At 40.4% G+C, this 25,574-nt stretch overlaps 1 protein-coding gene across 10 annotated transcripts in view; it reads left to right on the top strand.

Annotated features, from left to right (window-relative positions):
- The window catches only part of LOC311272102 (MAM domain-containing glycosylphosphatidylinositol anchor protein 2), a 256,023-nt gene that overhangs the window by 28,122 nt on the left and 202,327 nt on the right, over nt 1-25,574 (top strand). The window contains exon 1 of one of the 10 annotated variants that reach the window (XM_084378259.1): nt 24,242-24,329. The exons of the other annotated variants lie outside the window; for them this stretch is intronic. The gene's annotated coding sequence lies outside the window, so the exon portion shown is untranslated. Of the gene's footprint in view, nt 1-24,241; nt 24,330-25,574 lie in introns of those variants that run through there. 10 annotated transcript variants of the gene reach the window in all.

Here is a 25,574-nt window from a genome sequence, read left to right as displayed (position 1 = left end):
TAAAAGCATTTGTAATTGCCTTCATGTATTATTATATATGCCATACAAATAAACCTGCCTTGCTAAGTGCATACAGTATTGTCCTTTCCTTGCCGTCATCACTGTGATTTTGTCTCTGCATATTAGTCAACAGTGTTCCTGACGTCCTTCTCTGTTAATGTCAAGTAATGTGACATTTCCTGTGGTGACGCATAGAATGCAGAGAACTGTCAAGCTCTGCAGGTACATACTGTACAGTATACTGTGGGGAGGGTAGCATATCAAAATAGAAGTGACAGAAATGCCATTCTGGTAGGCTAAATATCTATATCTATATATTCTTTTAAGTCAGTGTTTAAATCAGTGTTATTTTTTAATGCTAAGTGACAAGCCTTTAATATATGTTTCAAGTGACATTTCTTTCTGCTCTGGATATAAATATTAATTGAACATCAGTATTTAACAAGCACACACATGCACTCACACACCGCAAGGCCAAGGCCAAACATGTACAGACCATCTTGTTGAAGGCAATGGAAGGGAGAAGTGCTGAATTACTAGTCTCAGTTTGCTCACATGTGTTTTGAATGTGAATACTGCTCTTGTCCTTGCAGCAATAGAGTAGTACATGTACTTATGATGCAGTATATATAATATAGTATGATGTAGTGTATGTTGCACAAAAAACAATTCTGATAGCATTTCATGCATTTTTCTGATTGTCAACAAATCCAGTGAAAAGACCAAAACTAGCAATTAATTTATTCTGTGTATCCAAGGTCGATTTTGTGCCATGGACCTCCATTGTTGCCGAAAATCTATTTAAAAAACACTTCACTGAGCCACATTGTTGCACTGAATGGCATGTTGCTTCTCTGAGATAAAAATCGGCACTGTAGCATTCACTTGTGCAGTACAGTACAAGTACAACAGTGCCAGAGTAGTAGACTGTAGCTGTGGTGCCCTCTGTGCTGCCCTATATTATTGAAGTGCTGTTCATTTCATATTTCTTGCTCTTTATTGTCTTAAATGGTCCCAGTGTGTGACCCTGACCCAGGGAAACTACAGGTTCTTACTGGTTGTTATTGGTTTTTCTATTGTACTGTAAATGTTTTGAACAATCTCCTTTGGGATTAATAAAGTTCTTTCTTAGATTATCTTCATTAGCGTTGCCAAAAATATGTTTGATATGAGACTTACAGACTTACAGTCTCTGACTGGGAGTCCCTGCCCTCCTACTGTGCTTAGATGATTTTAGCGTGTAGATATGAGATTATCTACCAGATCATGAGGTTATCAATATTATGCTTCACCTTTTTTGTTTTTCAACAGTACTGCATGGAAGTGAAAGTAATATGGCTGGGGAGTCAATGTTTTAACAACAACAGGACAAACTATTGTCATATAAGAGCCAAAAAAGTTGTTGATTTCTATCTGAGTAATATGGTGGCACAACGCCCAACTCGAGTACAACATAACAAGACATAAGCACAGCGCCACTAACTAATTGACTGTCCTGGGGCTCCTGCCAACTAGCCACATGCTGGACATTTTCAGCGCTTCTGTGTTGGCAGATCAGTTTTAAATCATGCAAGAGAGATGACGTAGCCATAAGTGAATTGATTAGATGAAGAGCTGCGGGTGCTTATTGCAGTTTGCAGGTCACTGCTCACATCCTTTCCTTTAAGGATGCCCAAAACCTATATCCTGAACCTGAACATCAAAGCCATTTCAGTCAGACGTTCTGCTTCTGTCCTTAATGTGAGTTCACCTGATATCCAGAGTGAGGCAGAAAATTAAGAGCAACCTAATATTCGGCACCTTCTGCTGAGCATATATTGTCCATTTGTTTGTGAGCAGTCAGGACTTTGAGTTGAAACTAATTGTGCTGATTAAAGTTGGAGAACCAAACAGCTGCTGATTAAAACAGGCATTAGGAAACAAACTGGAGCGCTCAGGTCAAATGAATTTAGCTCCTTTTTTCCCCTTTTTAAATCGACAGAAAGTCATTTGCTAACACCAGACAGTGGTGGTCTCTGTAATGACTTGAGAGAATGCAAAACTATTCAGTGCCATTAAATGTACCCAGTCACTGTGCAACAACACCGTGTTGCATGCTGAGTGAATGTGCTTGTCATCAAGGTGACAAGCAGAGTGGCAACACCTCATCCATATTTCAAAATATACCTCTAATCTCAGACTGTACCTTGCAATTACTGCCAAACATAAAAACAACTCGCATTTAGCTGCAAACGCATAACTGAAAACATAACTCTGATATTAAATGCATTATGTATCAATAGTCTGAGATGTGAATTAAGCATCAGCTGATTCAAGATGCAGCACCACTCAGGTTCTCTGCCTCAACTAGCTGGCAGGCTTTATGTTATTAATATTCAGCAGGCAACACTTGAACGCCAACTGTCATTTCAAAACACAAGGTATAACTTTAGACAAATAGTGTATGTCATAGTTTGGATTCAAATCCCAAAATACTTGCATTGCAAGTGTGTCACACTGCAAGACATATTGTGAGCAGCAGGAATATCCTTACTACAATTCCAGGAAGAGTATTTATGCTCTTCTGCTATTTCCCTTCCTGCATCTGCAAAGCTGTTGTTGATATTCTTTCCAGGCAACAGCAAACCACCAGGCACCTCCAAAACCATTGAAAAATGCATGACTGAAGCATCATTCACTTCGATCCTCAATTCCTAGCCTACACTACATACCTCCTTTCTGGTAAGTGCACACATACATCATAAGACTGCATAAAACAGCCAAAGGGCTATAAATCATGCAGTAAGACACATTTTCAGCGCTGCAGTCTATATGCTTTTGTCCTCCGTATCCACCATATCTTTCAAGCTATTTTTCATAAGCACCACTCTAATGTATGTGCACAAATATTAGCCCTTCAATATAGCGATGGACTGTTTCTAAAATTAGGGTCTCGTGTATTTATTACAGCAGGACTGGCTATGGATCACTATTTGGAGCTATGGTTGACTGAGCACGAAGTGTGAGCAGAGTTTTACGGTATAATAGAGTGAGCCTGTGTGTTTGATTGGAGCTTAAGCTTGCCTCAGTTTCCACAGATGCAGCGTTCAAAAATTAAATTTGGCTGGATTTCAATTTCCAAATCAATTGGCCTTCTTTTTTTTATTTATTTTTTTATCATTGCAAGTTGCCTGGAAAATATTGTGTGAGATTCATTAGCGGAATGAAGACGGAGCAATTCTGCTGCAGTCTTTTCAAAAGCAAATGCACGAGGTACATATTGGCTGCCTGAGAGATTGTTGGTAAATTGTTTTGCAGATGACAGGAAGCAAAAGAGCATATCAAAAGCACACATCTCCCTCTCAGAGCACCTTGGTATTGGCCTTCTGTCTGATAGGAGCTCTCCCCTTCCACTTCACTGACTGTCCCCACAAGAGGAGAGCTCTCGGCTCCAACTCCAACCACTTTCCCATTATGCAAATGATTTCCCCGCAGAAAAGCTCCACGCCTGGTGCCCATCAATTCAGCGAGGCCTCCAGTTTGAATACATGCATTTTTTTTTTTTCTCTCCTCTACCCCCCACTTCCTCCCTCCATACTTCTGAAAAGAATGTCTATTTCTGATGCACAGCACTGGTGTTCACATTGCTGTGGTGGGGAATAGAAAGAGCTCTTACCCAATCAATTTATACAACCCCCTTTGAAGAGTATGCTTTTTTTCTATGGTGAGGAGTGAAATTATACAAATGTATGGGGAATACAAGCTGTAAAAAGTAAGTTGCGCTCACACAGCCATGGGTTGTTTGGAGTGACGGCATTGCCATTCAAAATGCATACATCCCACCAGCACATACAAATAAACTTCCTCAAAACATTTGATTAACTTCTTAGAGGCCCTGGAGGTGTGTGGCCTTAAAACCCTCACCATCGTTTAATCCTCTCTTCTGCAGAAATTTCCTAGAGTAAGACCATCAAAAATATCTTCATTCTCCGCATTGCCACTGGCAGTCCATCTGCAAACTCAATACATACTGAGCAGTATTAAGGTTATTTTTGTGTTTTGCCACACAGAATATGCAGTTTCCTTTTTCACAAATTGATAATGGAAAGATATCACATTATGTAGCGATTAAATTTGACCCAATATTCTATCGCATGGAAGACAAGAATGGCCGTGCTGCTCATCTTAAGAGCTTCGTTATCTTGCAATAAATAATCAACACTTTATCACGAGAAAACAAAAGTGTCAAGTTTGGCAAAATAGGACGCAAAGAACAAACTGACAGACAGCATAAAACGAAGAAGCAGGCTGGGGCAAATCCGAAAACTGTTGAATTAATAGATACAACAATGAAATAAAGTACAGTCCAATGACGCACTGGGAACACGGACAGAAACATAGATTGAACACGCGGAGCAAAACAGGAGTCGGAGGACTGATGGGGGGAAAACGGATGAACTGACAAAGAGTGAAGCAAAAAAGACAAACTCAAATACATAATGTCTGTTGAAAATGAAAGCCTGCTCTCCACAGAAAAAAGGCGTGAAAGAACAACAGCAGGAAGCGAAAAGTCACAACAACACTCGGAGGATGAATCTGCAAGATATAACAGGAAATGACTCACTAAAAACCAAAACCATGACATAAAGGTAGTTTATTTATACCATTCAGCACTAATATTGTTCATATTTATTCACTTGATCATGATTAAAGGGGCTATTATGGCACACTAGTTTTCATGGTTTGCTTGTGTGTTTTTCTTTTGTTATCTAGATTATAATTTGAATCCTGATTGAATGTAGTGGAAACACTGGCGCAGAATCATTTGAAGATCCCCAACCAGATATTATAATAGACAGTAACACATCTGCTTCAATGTGAGCCTATCTTTAACAGTAACTAATTAGCCATGATGTAAATGCCATCGTATCAAATCATGTGTGAAAACATTCTTACAGCAGATGGTGAAAGTTCAGAATAAGTTCATTCAGTTTGCTTTAAAACTCAAACCCACCACACAGAGCTGTGTTTGTACTTCTTGGTCCAAACAAGTCATTTTCTCGTGACAAATTATCTTGTTATCTTAAGAAATCAGCCTTTTGTTTTCTCCAGATAATGAGATAAATGTACCAGTTATCAAGACAAAACAAGCTTTGTTATCTGGAGATAACAAAATAATTTACTTGTGATCTCCAGATAACCACATTAAAAAATAATTGAAAGCACGGCCATTCTCGACTTCTGTAAAGAGAGCAATGCAATTTATTGAAAGTTGACCTCCTGATGTATTTTAAGCGTCAAGACTACAGTTGTTTTTCCTCACAGACTCACTCTTTCACATTAGATTTTCATGCTGTTCTTTGTGTTGAGCCAATAACCTCCTGTGTACATAAAGCACAGATATAAGGATGATTATATTTCAGATTTGTACCATTGAAGACAGAAATAGACCATGGTTGGTTCATGTACATCTGCATCTACATCTTTTCTTTGGACAGGATCCCTTTATGAGCCTCCTCTCCAAAGTAACCAAGGGCAGGTCGCCCTGAGGAGTATGCGCTCTCTGTTCCTCCCAGTACTCAGCAGAGCACACAGTGTGCTCTACGTGGGTTTATAATACAAAACTTGACAAAGATACTGCATTCACAAAAAGAGCATTTATCAACAAGAACTGAAGCTATGATGTCTGTAATTACCTGCAGGAACAGCAAGATTGAAAACTACAGCTATTAATAATCTTTTTTTTAAATAACTATGGAGTACAAAACTGTGGTTATAAACCTCTGCTGCTGTTGTAGCAGTTTGACAGTCAACAGCTTTGTCATTCAGTCGTATCTGACAGATCATTGAAAATCAAACCTCATTAAAACTTGACTCATTAAAACCTTGCTCATGAACCCTCAGCAAAAACAAAACACACACAGCAATATGATTTAGGATATTTAATTCTCATAGCTAAATAGTTCAGTTCAAGGTCAAAGCATGACAATCCTCAACAAAAAAAGTTCAATTCATCTCAGTCCATTTGTAGTTGGTTCTGGTCTGGCCAGTTTCCTGCTCATTAGTCGGCAGTTAAGAGTCAGGCAGGAAGTAGCCACTCTGGGGTTTCTCCATCCAGATGGTGAGAATGGCGATAATTGAGGATGTTCCTGGGGCTTTGGGACGACTTAAGACTCTGCACTAATGCAGACTGTTATGACTGTGCCGGAGGTAGGCACGGGCGCAATGATGGACCAACTTCACGGGATGGATTGTGTCCATTATCCTTGTGGGCTTTGCCCTACTTGTGAAGTCTCATGGTTTGAGCCATGCAAGTGTGGATATCACTTATTGGATCAATGAAAACATATGTGTGGGCTGAAATGTGTATTTAAGAAGCCCTCGTTTTTAAAGTGGTAGAACATAAACAATTACCTTTTACACCCAGTCAAAAAAAAAAAAAGTTCGATCAAAAAATGAAGTTATCTATATTGTCAGGAAATGTCTCAGAAAAATGTGAAATATCATAAAAATGCCAAAAATACACTGGAGTGGGGATTTAAAGACATCATGATATACATTTAAAATTGTGCAGATGTGTGTATCAGACTGCGAGTTGTTATATAACACCAAGGCATATGACGGCAATCATTTTCATTTTAATGCCTTCCCTTTGAACTTCAGAACATCAGCTGGCATTTAATTGACACAGCTTGACAGCTCGCTTCTTTCATGCTCCGTACTATGCGAAGTCTCTCAACCATCAAGAAGTGGACACTGCACTAACTCAAGCTGACAACAGGTTAATTCACGAGATTAACAATCCCCGGAAGACACCTTGCATAGAACTGCTGATCCCTTTGCTAACATTTTGTTCCATGTGTGTGTGTGATCTCGCACAAGCTGTCACTGGCAGTGGCTGTGTTTACATTTACTTCTTCTCAGAACGGCAGTGATGAAATATATATTTTTCATCCCATCACAGACAAGGAGATTATCTCACCAGGTTTATAAAACAAACACATGGCAGATGAAGAGGAGGCATGCCTCTCAATGAGTGAGTGGCCCCTGCTATTTCCTTGTGATTCACCAGAGATTAGAGTGATTACAGTGTGACAGCTGTGTAATTACATGGGAAGCTCCCAACAAGTGAGTAGATGACATGTTTGAACAGCTGCAAACAGTGACATTGTCCCTCTGTCACTTTAATGTGTATCATTTCCCGAGTGCGCACATGAGTCTGCATTCATTTGTGCTCTGGCCAACATTTTAACGGACAGGTGATGTCTTGCAAGACTTTGTGCCATGGTGGTGATGGTGGTGCGTGGGCACTTCCCATCACAGCTGTTTTGTTCAATTCGGAGTAAGATGCCTTGAAAAATCTCATCTTATTGAGTTCATACACTGATCAGCCTCAACACTTAAAGGACAAACGTACGGTAACATAAATAACATATTGATCAACTCGTTACAATGCAGTGTTCTGGGAAACCTTGTGTCCTGGCATTCATGTGGATGCCTTTACATGCACCAAATGGCAATGGCACTCCCTGATGGCAGTAGTTCTCCAGCAGGACAATGCACCTTGCCACAATGCAATTACTGCTCAAGAATGGCCAGAGGAGCAGGACAGAAAGCTGAGGGGTCGACCAAATTCCCCAGATCCCAATTTGATCGAGCATCTGCGGGATGCATTGGAACAAGTCTAATCCATGGACACCACCTTGCCAACGCACAGGCCTCAAAGGATCGACTGCCAATGCCTTGGTGGCAGACACCACAGGACACTCCCAGGGGATCTCTGTTCACACCTCGAGGGGTCAGAGCCAAGTCCAATCCACAGTGGGGCTTCCATGGACTGGAATTGTTCCAGCATGTTCCAGAAATTCTTAGTTGGATTGGGGATCTGGGGAATTTGGAGGCCACGTTGATGCCTTGACCTTTCTTTCCCAAGCAGTTTTTGCAGTGTGGCAGGGCGTATTGTCCTGCTGGAAGGGCACTGCCATGTAGGAGTAAGGGGGTGTACTTGCATTTGGGTGGGTGGTGTGTGTCAAGTGGCATCCACGTGAATGCAAGGACCCATGGTTTCCTAGCAGAGCATGGCATTGATCTGAGATAATCAATGTTAGACACTTCACCTGTTATTGGTTTTAATGTAGTGGCTCATCAGTTTCAATGAAATGACTTGTGACCTCTCTGTTTACACCCAGTTATCAAACTTTAGTTTTTCTTTATACAGATAAATAAGGCCGCACAAGAAAGGCAAAGAGGTGATGAAATGTTAAAGCAACACAAGGTGAAGACTGTTCCCTTCAGCTCTGCCATGAAGTAACACAGGTCCTCCCTCAATCCAGCTCACTACTGCGGTTATGAATATGATTATGTCTGCTTTTGGTTATTTTTGTGATTATTTTCACATGAAACGAGGTGTCTAAATAAGAATGAATTGAAATGGAAAGCAGTCTTGACTGCAATATGATACATTAATGATTCACTGAATTTGTGATCGAGGATTGCTTCGGCTAAATTTCCCCAGTTTCTTCCTTTCCTTCGCCTTCTGCATGTCAAGCAGAAATCGCTGACAGCAGCCCGCCTCTCTGGGCGTAGCTTTCAGGTTTTTATTTAACACGGTCACGCTACGAGGACATCCCTATGGATTTATAGCGCTGGTGCGGGATGTAACAAACAATGGCAATAAACAAGAAAACAGAAAAATGTGACTTGTTTTTAGAGGTGAAAGTGAGATGTGTAAACTTGATACGCACCCCCGTGAACTCATTTTCAGGATCACAGTTTGGTCTTCTTTAGTAATTCCTTCTTCTCATTTCTGCCTTGTATCAATGTGCAGGATCTCCAGGTACAATTACCCTCATAATCAGACCCTGGAACAAATTTTCTTTTATTAAATTATTCCTTAATATAGTTTAAAGATGATCACAACCCCACAATAATTTAGCAAGAGTTAATTAATTGACAAAGAAAATTGGGTCCTTCTAACAGTACGTTTAGACTGTCAGGAATTTGAAATGCTACCTTCGGAAACAGAGCTTAAACCGTCCTCGGCTGCATTTAACCAATCTTGTTGCTTCTTCTTGAATTTAAGAAATTATTATTTTCTCTTTTTTTTTGTCAGTGCCATTTAAACTCTCTGTGGCTAAGGGTTCTATTTAAACCTGTTGTATTACACAAGGCGCAACTTTGAACCGTTGAAGCGGTATTTTTCAGGAGCAACAAGGTTTCTCCCCCGCCTGCATCTATTTGGCATTTTGGTGACTCACCATGAAGAGCAGCGCAGCGGGGGTGCGTTGTTGGCAGTTCACTGCAATTCTGGTGTCCGTATTCACAGTATTTTGCAGCACGAGCTGCATGCCTTCTTAGTCCGGGTCAGAAGGTCAACAAACAGGCTGCAACTGTGGTCTGTGCGATTTTCCTCACTTTAATTGGCGGAAACGTACTTACACAGAACCCTCCAAAATAACACAAACCCTCTCCATGCATATTTAGCTTGTCAGTTTCATTTTCACAATACATTCATCAACTGGTAGACACATCGAAATGCATAGCAAAAATACAATTTCATAGCAATTATGGCAATAATGCTGGGAAGGCAGAGTAAAGAATTCATGTCTATTCTTATCAGCATCTCTCATTCACTTCCCTGTTCAGCTGATCAACTCCCTTTACAGACATCTGAAGGTGACAGGTATGTTTCCCATCTGCAGTCTCTAATTTGAGTGACACACATTGTCAAAATCGAGTTATGCATGCCAGATTCAGTGTGGTTAACTTTATTAAATCACACACAACCACAGCAGGCTGCTGCAGAATAAAGACACCAACATCTGTGCCCTTATGCACATCAAAGTGGTCGTTTGTATTGACACAGCCTGCAAGATTATGTAGGGAAAAAATCAACAGGTGTGTGTGAGACATCTACAAGACACAATGGGCACTGAAGACTCCATGAAGTCAAAACAACTTACCATCGCCAAATTCCTCCCCCAAACACCATTTGCCCATTCGTAGCTCAGCAACCATAAATAAGCTCGGCAGGTCCATCAAACTTTGGATCTGTCCACTTTAAACTAGAGTCTACGGTATGAGTCTACAGTGAGGCAGTACTTTGGCACAACGGTGCTTTGAGCCAAAAGCAAACACCAGCTTGCTAATGTGCTAGCATGTCATTGTGTAGCAGGTATAAAGATTACCATGTTCACCAGCTCACTTTTTCAGTGTTTTAGCTTGCCGATATTTTCTTACTAGCATTTAACACAAAGAACAGCTGGTGCTGATGGGAATGTCATTAGTTTTTTAGGTATTTAGTCATAAATGAAAATATTTGACAAATTGAATTTTTTTATCTTATTATGGCAGTCGATGAAAAGTCAGGGGATCAAGATATTAAAATTCATATTCTGGGGTCCTTGAAATTTCCCAGCCGAATAGTTTTGAATATTTCAATAACAGCCAAAAATGCATCTGGCTGGTGGCACTAGAGAAAAAGTCAATGGATAACCAAAATAATTAGAATTCCTCTTGGGAATTGATGGATGGCCATGGATTTCATGGCAATTCATCTAATACATTTTGAGATATTTTTATCTGGACCGACTGACTGACAGCCAGACAGTGCCATTCTCCGAGCCATGCTGCTAGCATAGCCAGTCATGTTCTTGGTAAAATCTTGTGCTGACATATGTAGAGTTGGGAAGCTGTACATTTGCAATTGCGACTCTGAATGTCCTCAAACAACCAAAGATAAGCTGATCTGGACTTTTTGTTCCAGTACAGGATGGTTGGCCATTTCTGCTGCTGTTTGTTTAAAGCTAACATTTCTCTCACTTGTTTGATCCATCTGTCTTTATTTATCACACGGATAGCAACTGACTTCTCAGTCTGGATCTGTCGTCTTACAGACTGTGATCATTTTATGCCCGCAATCTGTCGGGCCACGTTGTGACAAACATGATGGCTAATGTCTACTGTCTGTTCGGTGTGGTTTTCTGTGTGTCTGTGTATGTAATAAAGGCTAACACATTTGTTCTTATTGGCCTCCCTAATGGAGAAGCATAGCCGAAAATATGAAAGTCTGTCAAAACAACAGCAGAAAAAGATCCCTCTTCTCTGTTGCACACTGTCTTCGCCAATCCCCCTCTGCCACATCAGTGCTAAGCTGTCTCTTGTGAACCCTCTCGCACAGCACAACCCCCGCTATCACTTCTCTTTGGCAGTCATTTCGTCTTTTGAGCAGGAGATGGGCAATTGCCATGATGAACCTGTTGTCATCCGGAACAGACAAAAGTGTTCACTGGCTGTGGGGCGTTCAAAGATAAACATCCTGTTGTCTTCATCCTGTCTTGGGTGTCACAGAATGGAAACAAATTATCATTTTGCAAATGTAAAAGGTGTTTATGTAAAATAGATGCAATCATGCCCTGCTGTTTCTGGGTCTGTCTTTGTTAGTCAGACGTTGGAAGGATAAAACTATGTTCACTCAAAGTTCTCTATAAGTAGTCTCACTGTGGGTAGACGGCGGGTATAAGCCTGCAATTGGGCAACTATGCATTCCCTATCTATACAGGAAACAACAACAGTGACCGCTAAGCTAGCAATCTACATGCTAAAAAATGCCAAAACAAATCAGTCATTAACTAACACACTATCTGAAGTGTGTTCTTTTATTTTGTAAGGGCATATCTTTATCAAAAGTCATATGGGGTAAATATTTTGGGTTTTAGTTTGCTTGTCCATACATCTCCCATAGACTACAATAGAGCTGGCACCAAAATCTGGCACCAAAAATGTTGGAATGATGATGAACATCGTGTCCTTATTTTGTTTCACGTCCTTTGCATTAAGCAGTAAACACAGAGCACAGCTGAGACTTATTGGAATGTCATTCATTTTAGCATGAATGGAAATATTTGACAAATTGAATTTTTTATCGGATGATGGCAGTAGATGAAAAGTCAGGAGATCTGGGGGAATTTAAATTTCCCAGCAATCCTCCCAATACAAAATTCTTGAGCTATTTCATTAACAACCAAAGATGCGTCTGGCTGTTGGCACTTAAGATAAAGTCAAAGGATAACCAAAGTAATTAGAATTTCTCTTTGGAAAGGATGGCTGGCCATGGATTTCATGGCAATTCATCTAATACTTTTTGAGATATTTTCATCTGGACTGAAGTAGTGGATTGTCTGGCTGACAGACAGTCAGCTTACTTCAGACCACCTAAGATGATTGTGATTGGTTTAAAGATATAAAAACAAGCGAGTGTTCTTTTTCTTCTCCCTAAACCAAAATGAGAATTGGTGCTGCCAGACCTTTCTCCAGCCCTGACAAAACTCTCTGGAGACAGGTTTGGATAAGTGAGACTGCTAGATAAGTAGCGACTAGTTTCTTTTAAAATTGAGAGAGATTGATACCTTGACACTGCGTGGGTTGGTTGGATTACTTAGAAATATCCTTTTAAAAGTCTCTCTGAAGCACCACTGCACTGACAACAAAAAAATGTAAAAAGAAGTTAATAAAGAAGGTAACTTCTTACTTTGAATAAAAAGATTCAGGAAGAGCTAGCTCCTAGGTCGATTAAATAAAGAAATAAAAATACAGTCTCTCAGAGAATGCTGTAAGTGCTTAGGTAGTGCTCTATGTGAAGCTGCTGTATGATGTAACTCCAGCTCAATTCAGTGTTTCTGCTGAGGCAATGGATGGAACCAGAACCGCGAGAGGTAGATGAGAAGCCATCGCTGGCCACTAGAGCAAAGCAGAAAACTTGATAACGCCGATATGCCCCTTCAAACAAGAAGCCATACTTCCTGAGACGAGTTTCAAAATCACACACACATACAAAAAAAGCTGTTTTTACATTTGTTGTCCCCTTAGGATCTGAAACCATTCAGCCTCATCGAAAATGTGTTTTGATGTATTTTGAAATGGCGTTAATTTCTTTTTGTTCACAACATGAAATATAAATTGTGTGTATGTGTTTGAAGTCTACTTGTGACGGTGTTACGTGTGCTTCAGATCTTTTTTAGTGCCTGTTTGTATCAGAGCACAGCTTTAGTGCTGCAGGGATCAGAGGCCAAGAGTCTTCAGTGCCGTACATAAAGGCCTAATGCGCACTTTTCATAATGAATGGGACCAGTGCTGCTCATAACAGATGCTTACATGTGTGTGTTTGTGTATGAGTAGTAGGTTTAATTGTATGGGAGTCTCCCAGTATATTTGCATCGATACTGTATTTCCATCCTCCGTGTGTGTGTATGTGGTGCTGCATAGAGCAGAGCAGGACCACTGGGCTGGGGCTGTGCTGCTACACTGGTAATGAGCTGCCTGGTGCCTCAGCATTTCTGATGAAGTCTTCCCTGTGATCACTTCTCTATCTAATCCCTGTCGGCCAGGTTCCTAGCAGCCTGCCTCCCATTAGTACAGCCACTATCTAATGCACGCCGAGGAACTCTCACATTAACTCTCTCCTCTCCGGATTAATGAAAGCATCTCTCCCACAGTGGGGCTTTGCATGCATTTCCATGCTAACAAACCTGTTGTAAAACATGATGCACATTTCACACTGCCTAATGAGTTGTACATACGATACGGAGAGCGAAAAAGAAGAGGTACAAGGATGGATGGTGTTTTCCTTCTACTGGCTCTGATTTCAATGGTGTGTAAGATCAGATCTTATGGTGATGTGGATTAACTTGTGCTCTTTCCTGCTGCGTTGCGTCTCCCAGGGCCTTTGCAAAGGCCCATCCGTATGCCACTGTATCCGCGGATCCCTGTGTCCTTCTCGCGGGCTGAATTATTCATGTACCAAAGCCACTGCTCATATCTGTGGAGGCAGCAGCTTCCCTGCGTTATGAGCCTGCAGTAATGTGACTTTATAGGGACCAAAGCTCCCTTTACCCGACCAGCCAATCCCACATTCTTTACTCTCTGCCTGAGACTCTCTGGTGTCTCCCTCCCCCTTTACCTCTCTGTTCCATTTTTCAATCCCTTCCTCTATCCCCTCTCTCTCTCTCTCTCTGTCTCCGTCAACTGTGTCCTTCTCCCACTCTCCAACTTTATAAGGACAGACACTTTATACCTTTTGCTTACAGGTTTTCTTTTCTCTCCCTCTAATATAGCAATCCCCTTTTTTCTTCCCCTACAGCCGCTGGCAGTCAAACAAAAGCCCTCTCCCACATATCTTTGAAGCCCTTTTTCCACCTCAATCTTTTCTACCACACACTCCCTGTTCTAACCCTTTCTGTATGTCAGTCTCTTTACTTCTCCCAAAGCAGCCAGGGAACATCCTAAGAAAATACTGGCCTGCCCCTAGGGCTGCAGAATTAAACTAAATATTATCGAAATCGCAATATGGCCAAGTGCAATATCCAAATCACAGAAGATGCCCAGTTTAGTTGTTTTTGGGTGCGTTTCTTTTATATGTAGGAAGGTTACACAATGATATTGGCATGTCATTGGTGTCAGCTGATAAAAACTTATTCTCTCAATATCACAGGCAGATAAGATGAGTCTTTAGTTATCCATGCATCCTGTTTGCACATCACCTGGCCATTACAATGTTTTTTTGTTGCTCACAGTGCGAATTTCAAAGTGCAGCACAGATTGAGTCTAGTTTTCAGTTTAGTTTTTTTTTATTTGCTGTTTTAACGATTGTTTTTCAAACTGGGCTCGTTTTTGAGTTAAAGCAACAGTCTGTAAGGCGTATGCATTAATTTATGCCCATTTATTCAACAGTGTGAAAAAGAGTACACTAGGTCTATTTATATTCTTTCCGTTGGCCTTAATTGCTGTACAGTTGTGCAATCCACTTTCTTTCACATGATCCCTGTGGACAGAGATTACATTTATTTACTTGTTATTTACTTATGAAATAGGTCAAATTTGCCCTTGTTGTGGTTTTTTTTGTCAGGATTGTTTTAGAGAGAGCATCATCCAAGCCTGTTTATGTCAAATTAATTTACTATTAGTTTGAAAATGCTACATCAACATAACTAGAGACCATCTTGTGGTGGGATCACACATGCCACAACACACCCATCTTCAAACTTGGTCTTCATTTTTATCTCAACTGCACAACTGCATAGTTTTGTGACTGCATCTTGCATGGTTGTGATGCTAGTCTGTGACAAAATCTGTCCACAGACAGACGGACAAGACGAAAACAATAACAGCTAGGCTAGAGTGGACTGGGATGATTGGAAATAGGATTCAGTGATCCACAACTTAAAACAAATGTGGGCCAAGGGCATCAAGTGGGGAGCTAATGGCCCCTTCTCCCTACTTCCAGCACCCTCGCTTCTATTGTGGCCATTTTTTTACTCAGCCTTCATTTTGATCTAAACCATCTGTCCACAGACAGATAGACAGACATATAAACACTGGCAAAATACTCAAAACGGCTTCTGTTGTAGTTCCTGCTGGTGCTGGTCAATATTATATCATTATCATGATAAGACACTATATATCATCTTCGTTTATGGATGTCATTATATCATGATATGGCAAAAGTGTTGTCTTATCCTTCTTTTCAAGGCTGCAGTAAAATGATCATCACCTACTTTCAAGATCCCCCAAAACTCCAAAGGGTTTACAGTGAAATGCTGTTCTGTAGCTGACACACACATCTCTCATCACAAACTTGTGGAAAATTCCCATATGCAACCAGCAGTCTTAATGCAATTTTAATGATATGCTGAATAATGTATATCTAGAAATCTACGATTTATGGAAAATGGAATTGTTGCAGATTAAGTTTGTGTTGAGCCCTTATCCCCAGGATTGCTCTCCTATAACTTGTTGGACTCAAGATGGACCGTTATTAAAAAGGGATCAAAACTGAAGCAGCAGAACCAGAGATATCATCTTTTTATAGGGCTGCAACTAATAGTTATTGTTCAGTTAGTAATTGCGGTTGGTCTCCAAATAGTAAATAGTTATTTATCAATCTGCCAATGATCATTTTGATTATTTTTTCCAATTGTTAGTCAATTAAATGTTGAAAAATAAGGATTAAATGCCTAACCTCTCAGACATAAAGGTGAGGTCCTCACATGTTTTATTTTGTAAGACCACAACTCTCAAACCCAAAGATACTCAGTTCACGGTCATGTAAAACGAACAATGAACTGGAGACTCTTTCACTGTTTTTGTTTGAAAATCATTGAAATGATCAATCAATCATCAAAAAAATTGCAAAAAAGTTCCATGTCAAAAACATCCCAGATTTTTTCGTTTTGCTTGAGGCAATTCAACAGACTTCACACTGCTCCTCCAGGGGCCACAAAAGCCTTTATACTGTTTTTTCACACATGCAGTAGTGGTCCCAAAGACCTGTAAACAGCTTTTCTTCCCCTTTTAATAACTACAACCTATTTCAAGATGAACACAGTGTGGTTTATGGAGTTGGCAACTATCTGCATCACAAAGAAAACTAAATGAAATATAGATTTAACAAATACTTGTCCTAACATTTTGCTGAACTGTTTTACCTTTGTAGCTGCACAAAGTACCATATTCGTCTTATCAGTTTTATTCACATACACCGTGAATTTGTGAAAGCTTGCTTGTCTTCTGAAGTAGATTTTCCTCTAATACACAGTATCTCTACAATGCAGTGCTTTTCAGTAGCTGACTATCTGATCTCAAATGTAGGAACATTCTTGAAAATTGAGCTTGCAACTCCATGACCAAACAACAATATCATAACTTTGAGAACAAAATTAAGGCAATAAATTCTTCTGCGATGTGATCTCTTTCAGTTCTTGCTCCCCAGGAGATGCTGTAAAAAATTAAAAGGCACTATTTATATTTCATGAGCTAATATGTAGAGGTGACACCTAAGTTAGTGATTGTCCCAGACATGTCATCAGTCATGGGGAACAATATATTAACTGTTGCTATGGTATCTGTTTTTTTACCCCCCAGTTATACAGGCCGACACATTTGCTGCTCTTTCAGGCCATTTCCTTAATCTAAATGACATTTCAACAGTTGTCATTTTCTGTATTCAACTTTAGCCTACACCCTGAATATACAGTAAAACTCAAATGGAAAGACATGAAGATAGTCACTGAACCGTATGAGAAATAAAAACACAAAAAAAGAAAATCAATAGGCCCGTGTAATAAAAACATGAAAGGAAATAAAAGTGCAAAATGCTTTTTTATATCCTATTTTTATTAAGCCGATAAAACAGTTCAAGGGAGTAGAGGGAGCGAATCTGGGATGATGTGTTCTAATGAAGATATCTTTATTTCGGTATTGGCGCCCTTGGCTTTCCCCTTTGTGATCTCTATGTCTTGTAGCTTGATTTTAATATCATTGAGGTTTGATTTCTTTGTATTAGCTCTTTGGGCATTCGCAAGTCATAGAAATGTCTCGGCTCCATTTACCACATTGTCACACACAGAGCGAGGGGTCCTTCAGAAATAATTAGTTTGTTACATGCTGTCAGGACCAGTAATGCAAATCATGGTCCAACATCTTGTTATGTGTTAATTTATCGATCCAGTCAGGGAGGATAACATCTAATTTACTAATGGAGGCTGATTGAACAGTACACCTCAGAGGAGAGAGAATGTGAGTGAGCAGGAGACACAAAAGAGACCAGAGCTGTATACTCAGCCAGCTGGACGATTTTTTTTTCTTCTGCTACTATGTTATCTGAACAGCTTGCTAATAGAAATTCTTTTTCCCCTCACATATTGGAAAGATATTCATCACGCCTCTTTCAGTGAGCTGATGCAGTAATGCATTTTCGGACAGACCAATTCTCCTGGAAGCTTAGCAAGAATAATATGTTCTTCTCGATTATTTTTTTTCCCCCCATTTTTTTAGATGTAAGGTGTTGAAGTTTCCGCTGCGTGTGCCGTGACTCGCTGCCTTTTGGGGTCAAAATTCAAACAACAGCAGTGCTAATGTTGCTCTGTACAGATGCTACAAATGCTGAGGAGTTAGAGTTTTCTAATTGTGGAAAGACCTGCCAAGTATCAGCGCTGAGCTTTTATATCAGTCCCAGTGGTAGTTTCACCTCAAGATGATGTGTCTGCCAAAGTGTCAGACATACTGGTAGACTGATTTGAAACTGTGAGACTATGCTTTATTTTATTGCTTTTGAGACAGGCCAAGATATTTTTCCTCTGAGAGATTCGAAGACTTCCTCAGACAGTGAAGACAGTGTTCATTGTTTGCTGTAATAGAGCAAAGTACAGCGTGTTGTTAAGGGAGTTCACTTCTGCAGAGAGCAATTTACAGATGTAAATACTTACTTAATGGAACAGAATGTAATATTGAATCAACCTGTGTTTTATTCTCGATTATGGGAGCAAGGCAAGCAACATAACTCACTCTCCATCACAGTGAGCAGAGTCTGAATCCTGCTGTTGGTGGAGAAGGATGTTGCTTGTGTGTTGGCATCAGAAAAAGATCTGGATGCAACATACTTCAGGTGCAGCTAATTGGGTTTATAAAGACCATGCTATTTGGTAATTGAGTCCCGTGTGGGTAAGAAAGCCGAGTGGTGCTATTAGCTTACTCGAAAAGAATGGTATGAACCAGGAGGGAGTTCCATATTAGCTTTTAATCTGATAGGATAATAGAGCAAAGTGGGATAATATTAATGGAGAGATTAGAGAAGGACACAATGATTGACAAAGAAGAATGAAGTATGAACTCATTGTTTCCCACAGGTTGACAAATTAATTGTGGTGGTGGGTGATGTGATGTGTGACTGTTCTGTGATGGGCTGATTAATCATAAACTAGTCAAACAAAAGAATAATTCTTTTAAGATGATGACCTTGTACAGTTTTTGTTCTACTAAAAAAACACTGCACTCATTGACATGGCCAGAATTGTTCAAATGTCTTTCTGATTATTCAGGAGTTGTTCAGTCCTTTGACGTCGGCAGAAGGCATGCATACAATGTAAACTTTACAGTCAACATATTTACAGTAAATTTAGTAGTAGTAGTAGAGCCTGGGATACGGGTCATACAGTGGCACCTACCAACAGCTTTTAAGGTGGACTGCTTTCTTCCATGTCACGCAGTGTATGAGCTGATGTTGTGAATTTATCACACTGATGAACTATTCTAGTATTATTCTTGCTATAGATTGAAGAGTTTCTGCGTTCTGTTTTATTGGTCACATGAGGGTTACTTCAATGAATAGAGAAAATACCTTTTTGCTACTAAATTCTAATCACAAAGAGAAGGATTTGGATCAAACACTTCAACACACTACAAAGAACTTTTAAAACGGTCTCAATTTAATACTAATCCCTCTATATGACCTACAGTATATAAGCAGATGAGACTACTGTATATGCGAGAAGACTGGTTATTTCATTATACCGTTGGGTGTATTCTAAACACTATATTTAATAAACTGATCCTATAAAATGTTAATCTCTAAAGTAACAAGAACTAACTACAGCTGTAAAACAGAAATGTCCAGGAAGAGCGAAGCAGAACTAAGTGGACAACTCATGCAAAGTACTGCTGCTTTCCACCACTGTTAGTATAGATGATATTAAACAAGTGTGAATTTGCAATAGCTGTAACCAGATATGCACAGGGATCCGTGTGTCCATGTATTCAGATGCGCACAACCTCACAAACGTGGCAAACTGGTGTGTGTGTGTGTGTGTGTGTGTGTGTGTGTGTGATGCCCCTGTTTGTTATTGGCCATTCACACTGTCACACCCTCATTTATTACAGAAACACAGACATGCACACACACTTGACCTCCATGCCAAATCTCAGCCTCCTAGGGTGAAAACTGTGTCTGCCGAAGGGTGGGGACATTTTTGAGGGACCTATACAGCTGCTGGTCTCAGCTAAAAATGTGGTAAGCTTGACTCATACAACATTATCCAAGTTATAAGTTTAATGTGGCTGGTATTAAATGACTATATAAATGTGAAAGGGGTTGACTGTAGTGATAAACCCTCAGAGAAATATCATCGGACTCTGCAGTTCCCCTCAACTCTCTGAAGCTTTATAGTGTTTTTCATGTTATTGTTTAGGTTTCACAACCGGCAACTTTCCTAGTTTGGTTCACTCTCACTGCTCTCATCGGTGCCGCAGATGGGACCAAACTACAGACACAGTTAGCAACTAGCTGGTGAACATAGTGAAACATTTTGCAGCTAGATATACGTGGCAGGAAATTATGCACACCACATAAGAGCAAAAATAAGATGGAGATTAACATTCATCAGCAGACACAATTATGAAATGAATGGTAAAGTTACTCCTTACCTGCTAGAAGAGGCAACTGTTTGGCAAAAATTGGTCATATTATGTTGTGTTAACAGCTCTTTGAACAGTTCTCATGTGGCTGGAAAATCGCACATAACAAAATCCTCAATCGTCTTTCAGATACATGTGAGTTGATTCCAGAAAACAAATGCTGTGCACATGGACAGGCAGCGGCATGCCAAGCCCACCGACTATTGCATGCACTTTCTAGCTGCTCTTATCTATGAACATTTTCCAACCAAAGCCCCTGAGTGACGCTCTTTCCTTTCATGTCTGCTGGAGCTCTGCTGGCAGCTTCATCTGCACTCTTTTCACTTCTTTTCTTTCTCTCTGTTCGTATCTGAGTATTTAGGAGGCTTGCGCTGCCATCCCTGCTCTGTCCAGACATTCTGACCCTCCTTACTACTGTGCGGCACGGTGCTCCTCGTTGGCTCGTTGTCTGCAAATGCCAGAGCCGTTTTGTGCCTTAGGGAGTATGCAGAGATCAAATGGCCACAATTCAGTGTTGTGAACCACAGAAGAAGGAGAATGTCAGCAGAGGTCTCCCCAGAGCACACTGTGTGCCAGGATGAAGAGGCTTGCTGATCACTGACTGATAGAGGTCTCGAGGATAACACCTGTGCTTTTCTCATTGATATTGGCGGTGTCCCACTGACAGAAAGACTTTGGTGGGGACGTGCTGTTGTTATTTCCCCGTCCTATTCAAGTGTCTGCAAAAGAGGTTTTTCAGGAAGAAATTGTTGCAGTGGTGTCGCATACTGGACCTTGAATAACATCAGGCTAGTTTTGAAATAAAAGCTGAGAAGTGCATTAGTGTAAAGCAAGTCTCTCTCCCAAAGTACATGTGTAAACAGCTATCATAAAGCCACACGACATTAATGATAAAAAAAAAAAAAGACGAGCCATCTTTTAATATGTTGTTTGCATGCGTGAAGGCTTTTACTAAAATAAGTTATTTGCATTTAATTAACCATGAATACACATGGGCCGGAGAAGAACAAAGAAGCAGCGACATGAATTTTGGAATCCAGCCCCTGATGGGTCGGTGCCTGTATGAAGCTGAAATTTTATGCTTGCATAATAACACTTACAGCACCATGTTCACAGAGATGAATATAGCCCCACGCTTCCAAATCATTTCCGTTGCTATGGGGATTAAAGCTTTTTGCACACTTCAGTGAGAGTGGCCATACTAAACGCTTACACAAGATACTGTTGTTGTTACATAAGAAACACAAACACTTTGCAAGGCTAGCCCGTTTTAGGTGTTGATAAGCCATCGTCTCTGAGTGCATTGGTACGTGGGCGGCGTGCAAACCGACCCTGTGCGGGAGCCGATCGAATCTGCACTGTCAGCACACATGGGACTTCCTGGACGGGCAAAGCTGCCTCCCTGATTGGCTGTCAGTCAGCGTCAGTCACTCAGAGCCAGACCATCAGTCATATGGAACGCACACATACAAAGAAATGAATTGGACTTCGGAGAAGCCAAATTATTTGCAAGTAAATTGCAAAACTCTCATTCAGAGAGAATTACCCCCGAGAATGGATTGGGAACGGTTGCCTGAGCACACAACTGTTCCGCAGCAGCAGTTTACTTGTTGAAATGTGAGATGCTCATTAGGCCTAGGATTCCCTGATGAGACAGTTTAATTACATGCCATTGGGACTTGTGCAAGTGGTAGAGCTGCCATTACAACTTTTATTAGCACTGTGAACCAGCAAAACACCAGTTCTTTATAATGTCATTGTTTTCATGGGCTTGCAACAATCTGTACAACAGTGTGGATCATAGAAAGGTATACATATATAGTATGTATGGCTTTTATTTTGGGAAGCTAATGCTTTTATTTTGTGAAGTTGATGTACTCGTGCTGTAAACCCTGTGTCTGTAAAGCAAGGGGAAACAGCTTGAATTCAGCGATACCGAGCAGAGAAAAGATGTCAGTTCAGCTGAGGATTTACTTGCTTGTGTTTATTCTGTACTGTGTGCACATCTGTGGCTCTCTAATGGAGTTAATGGTTAACAACAGAAACACTTGACAAGTGTTTGCAAGCTGATCTCAGGCGCAACAGGCACTCTGGCAGGGCCGAGTGACCACCCAGAGTGCACCGTCCTTCTTCCTTCTACAACAGATTTACCTCTTATGTTGCCTCTTGCATCCTTCAGTGTGAACCATGTTCGGCTAAACCTTGAGTCGTACCTCTGAGCCAAGAACCCTGCTGGTTCAACCAACAGATCATTTCCTGGAGACAATCGTTCCCATTCCCTACCTCTGTGGAGCCTTTTGTTTCCCTGTGGCCCAGTGGTCTCTTTAGCATGCAGATGTGATTAGCTAATGCCACCGCACAGCAGGGCTGATTCAGACCGTTGCTCTCTGCTGGAGTCGCTTAGGCATTGCAATCCTGGGAAAATCAAATTATAGAGCCATTAATTTGTCTAGGTAATCCAGCCTGTCTGCTGCTCCGGAGAAGTAATCTCCCAGGACTGCGTTCATCAAGTGTGAGATGCCAGCAGAAGTGAAGCATTACCTAATTACCAGGAGAGGACGGAGGGAGGAATTACACCTGGCCTGAATCACCTACCTTTAATGCTAAAGCGTTGGTGACATGTAGACGTTGATTCTGAAATATAATCTTCTTTGATTACCTGTTAAAGAAAGGTCCTGATTCCCAGCTGGTCCTGAAACCTTAAAGTAATTAAATTCTACTCGTTGTTTCTGACTTGTTACTGTATTTGATTGATGTTTCCGCTGAAGGAACGTCACACTTGCAAACATCCATAAATGTCTTCTGTAAACACAATTTGACAAAAGTGTGGTGCTGGCAAGGCAAAGGTTTTCGAGTGTGACAGTGTTTCCAGGAAACCAATGTATATTCACGACTTGAACCTATTATAAAGGATACAAACCTCCATGTCAGCAAACCCTGGCAAGGTGACCGCCCAGTATTTGCCCATTTAGCTGATTTGTACTGTTGAAAGGGCACAAAGAGACGTTACATGTATTTTGTTGTACAGCTTATAAATATAAGGGGACCTTTTGAGAATTCATTCATTCATTGTTTGAGTGAAACTTCCAATAGTTCATACTAGAAATTATCAGACGGAAGCTGCAAAATGACATGGTCATAAAGGTTGATGTAAAAGGTGTTCCTGTTAATTAGAGCAAAGTGATCACTGAAAAAAAGCAGCATCAGTAATCAGATAAGACAATTATTCATGCTGGGCTGGCTTCAAAGGTACATTCCAGTTCTATTATTATAACTTGGGCAATCATTCCTTTTGGTTATGATACGGGTGCGCTCATCAAGTTAATTGCTAAGATCTTGGAATATGTCTACACTCCTGAAATGAAGTTTGGGCAAGAAATAGGGAGCAGACAGGTTTAAACAAACCCCCAGGTTAGCCAAAATTATTTTGGAAAAGGAACAAAGGCAAACGGTGAAATTACACTCCAAACTGAACATCGAATAGCATCCAATTTAAAGACTTAAAGTTCTGCACACAGTTTTCCTGTCCAGTGAGGGATTATTACCAACATTTTGGGTACAATCACCTTTGTTGCAACCTTTTATTAAAATGGTTTAGATAGTCGGTCTAAACTCGGACCATCCGAGCATTTGTGCTTGTCACCCAGTTCAGCTAAATCTGTAAAATGTTCCCAGATCTTCGTGATTACTAAGATGTACAAATGCATTATGATACCACAACTTACAATGTCTGCCTAAACCAATTCCAGATCTGATAACAGTTTTGGCAGAACACTTGATAAAAATATAATAGAGAAGGACAATATGGTCAAGTGCAATGCCTAAATCACAGAAGCTGCAATGTTTTGATAAAGGTAAAATGTGTGACAAACAACAGAATGATGAAGTACTGTAGAACTCTGGCCTGCAGATCTTGTCCTTCAGATGTAAGAAAAAAATGTAATAGTTTTCCAATGAAACTTTTTGTCACCAGCTCTTTTACGGGCTCACTTTTTGTTTCTCATTTGGCAGATATGTCTGGCCACCCACATGTGCAGACAGATTTCCTTGAGAAAATTGGCCCGGCACATTTCCTGCCTGAAATGTCTTCAGAAACACATTTTAAGGTACTGTTTGGATGTAGATTGAGAACCTTTCTGACAAGGCCGCCATATTTTTCCTGATTGAAAACAGACCAGGAACTGCCTAAACTTGCAGATGTCACTCAGAGATCATCACACGTGTCATTGCTCTGATTGATGTTTGATTGTCGGTCATGTTTTGTTGCTTTGATTGGTTGTAGGTCATGCTATCCAACTGCGTACAGAGGCATTTTGGTCTAAGTCTAAAATGAACTCAGCGGGATCACACTAATACACATTTGCAAATTAGTCTGCCAGTGCCCTCTGAGTGCTCTCTATTTCTCTAATATAAAATTGGTACACCACACTGTGTTGAACTGTGTGGGATTGCTGTAGTGCTACAAAAACAACCTGCCTTGAAAAAAGGGTAACTCTACAAAATCCACACATTAAAGTGTGTTTACAGGTCTTGTGGAGCATTACTGCACATATGAAAAAGTAGTATAAAAGCCTTTTGTGGCTCCAGAGGAAGCTTCATGTAATCTAATAAAAGTCCTCCAGTGATGTCACTCATTGGCTAAGTGGCATTGTGGTTAATGTAGACGCAAGGCTTTGAAAAGCAATCCACTGGTCTAGGGTTGCACTCCTATATCACTGTTGGACTGATTATGGACAGATCAAAAAAGATCAAAATTGATACAGTGTAACAGACACTCAATCTGCTTAATAATATTGATATTGGCCCCAAAACTGATCCGGTAGATTGGGTCGGCGCATTTCTAATGCTTTTTTACTGTTATTAAAACTCGTAAAAATGATGAAAAACTATGAAAAGACCCACATTTGAAACCATAATTTTCGGTTAAGTGCAGTTTTGAAAGTTCAAATTACAACTTGCGACAAAACCTCAGCTGGGTTGATGTTTGTTAACCAACAGGTTCTTGAACCATCACACTCAGGTTAATGACACCCCACTGCCTTCCTGTCTATATTCAGAGTTTGTACATGGCTTTTTATTTGAACCTCACGCACCTAGCCCAAGGGTTATTGTCATTAACGGATGATCGGAATCAACTGCCTAAACAATTAGCTTGATCTGCATTTGGTACGCATGATCAGGCCAACACACCGTGATTATTTCCAACTTCCTAATGATGCTGCGGGTCTTTTCTATTTGCCTTTTAACTCTACAAATGTATTTGTTATCAACATTTCTCAGTCTGCTGGGAGTAGAGGCAACAAAGTCTACATGACGTGACACAAAAGACTCAAAATATGTTCATGATACTG

Source organism: Pagrus pagrus, assembly GCF_965226575.1.
Source record: "Pagrus pagrus genome assembly, chromosome: 16".
NCBI classification, from domain to species: Eukaryota; Metazoa; Chordata; class Actinopteri; order Spariformes; family Sparidae; genus Pagrus; species Pagrus pagrus.
Note: the sequence above shows the minus strand (reverse complement) of the source record. Positions and strands in the feature narration are given on the sequence as shown.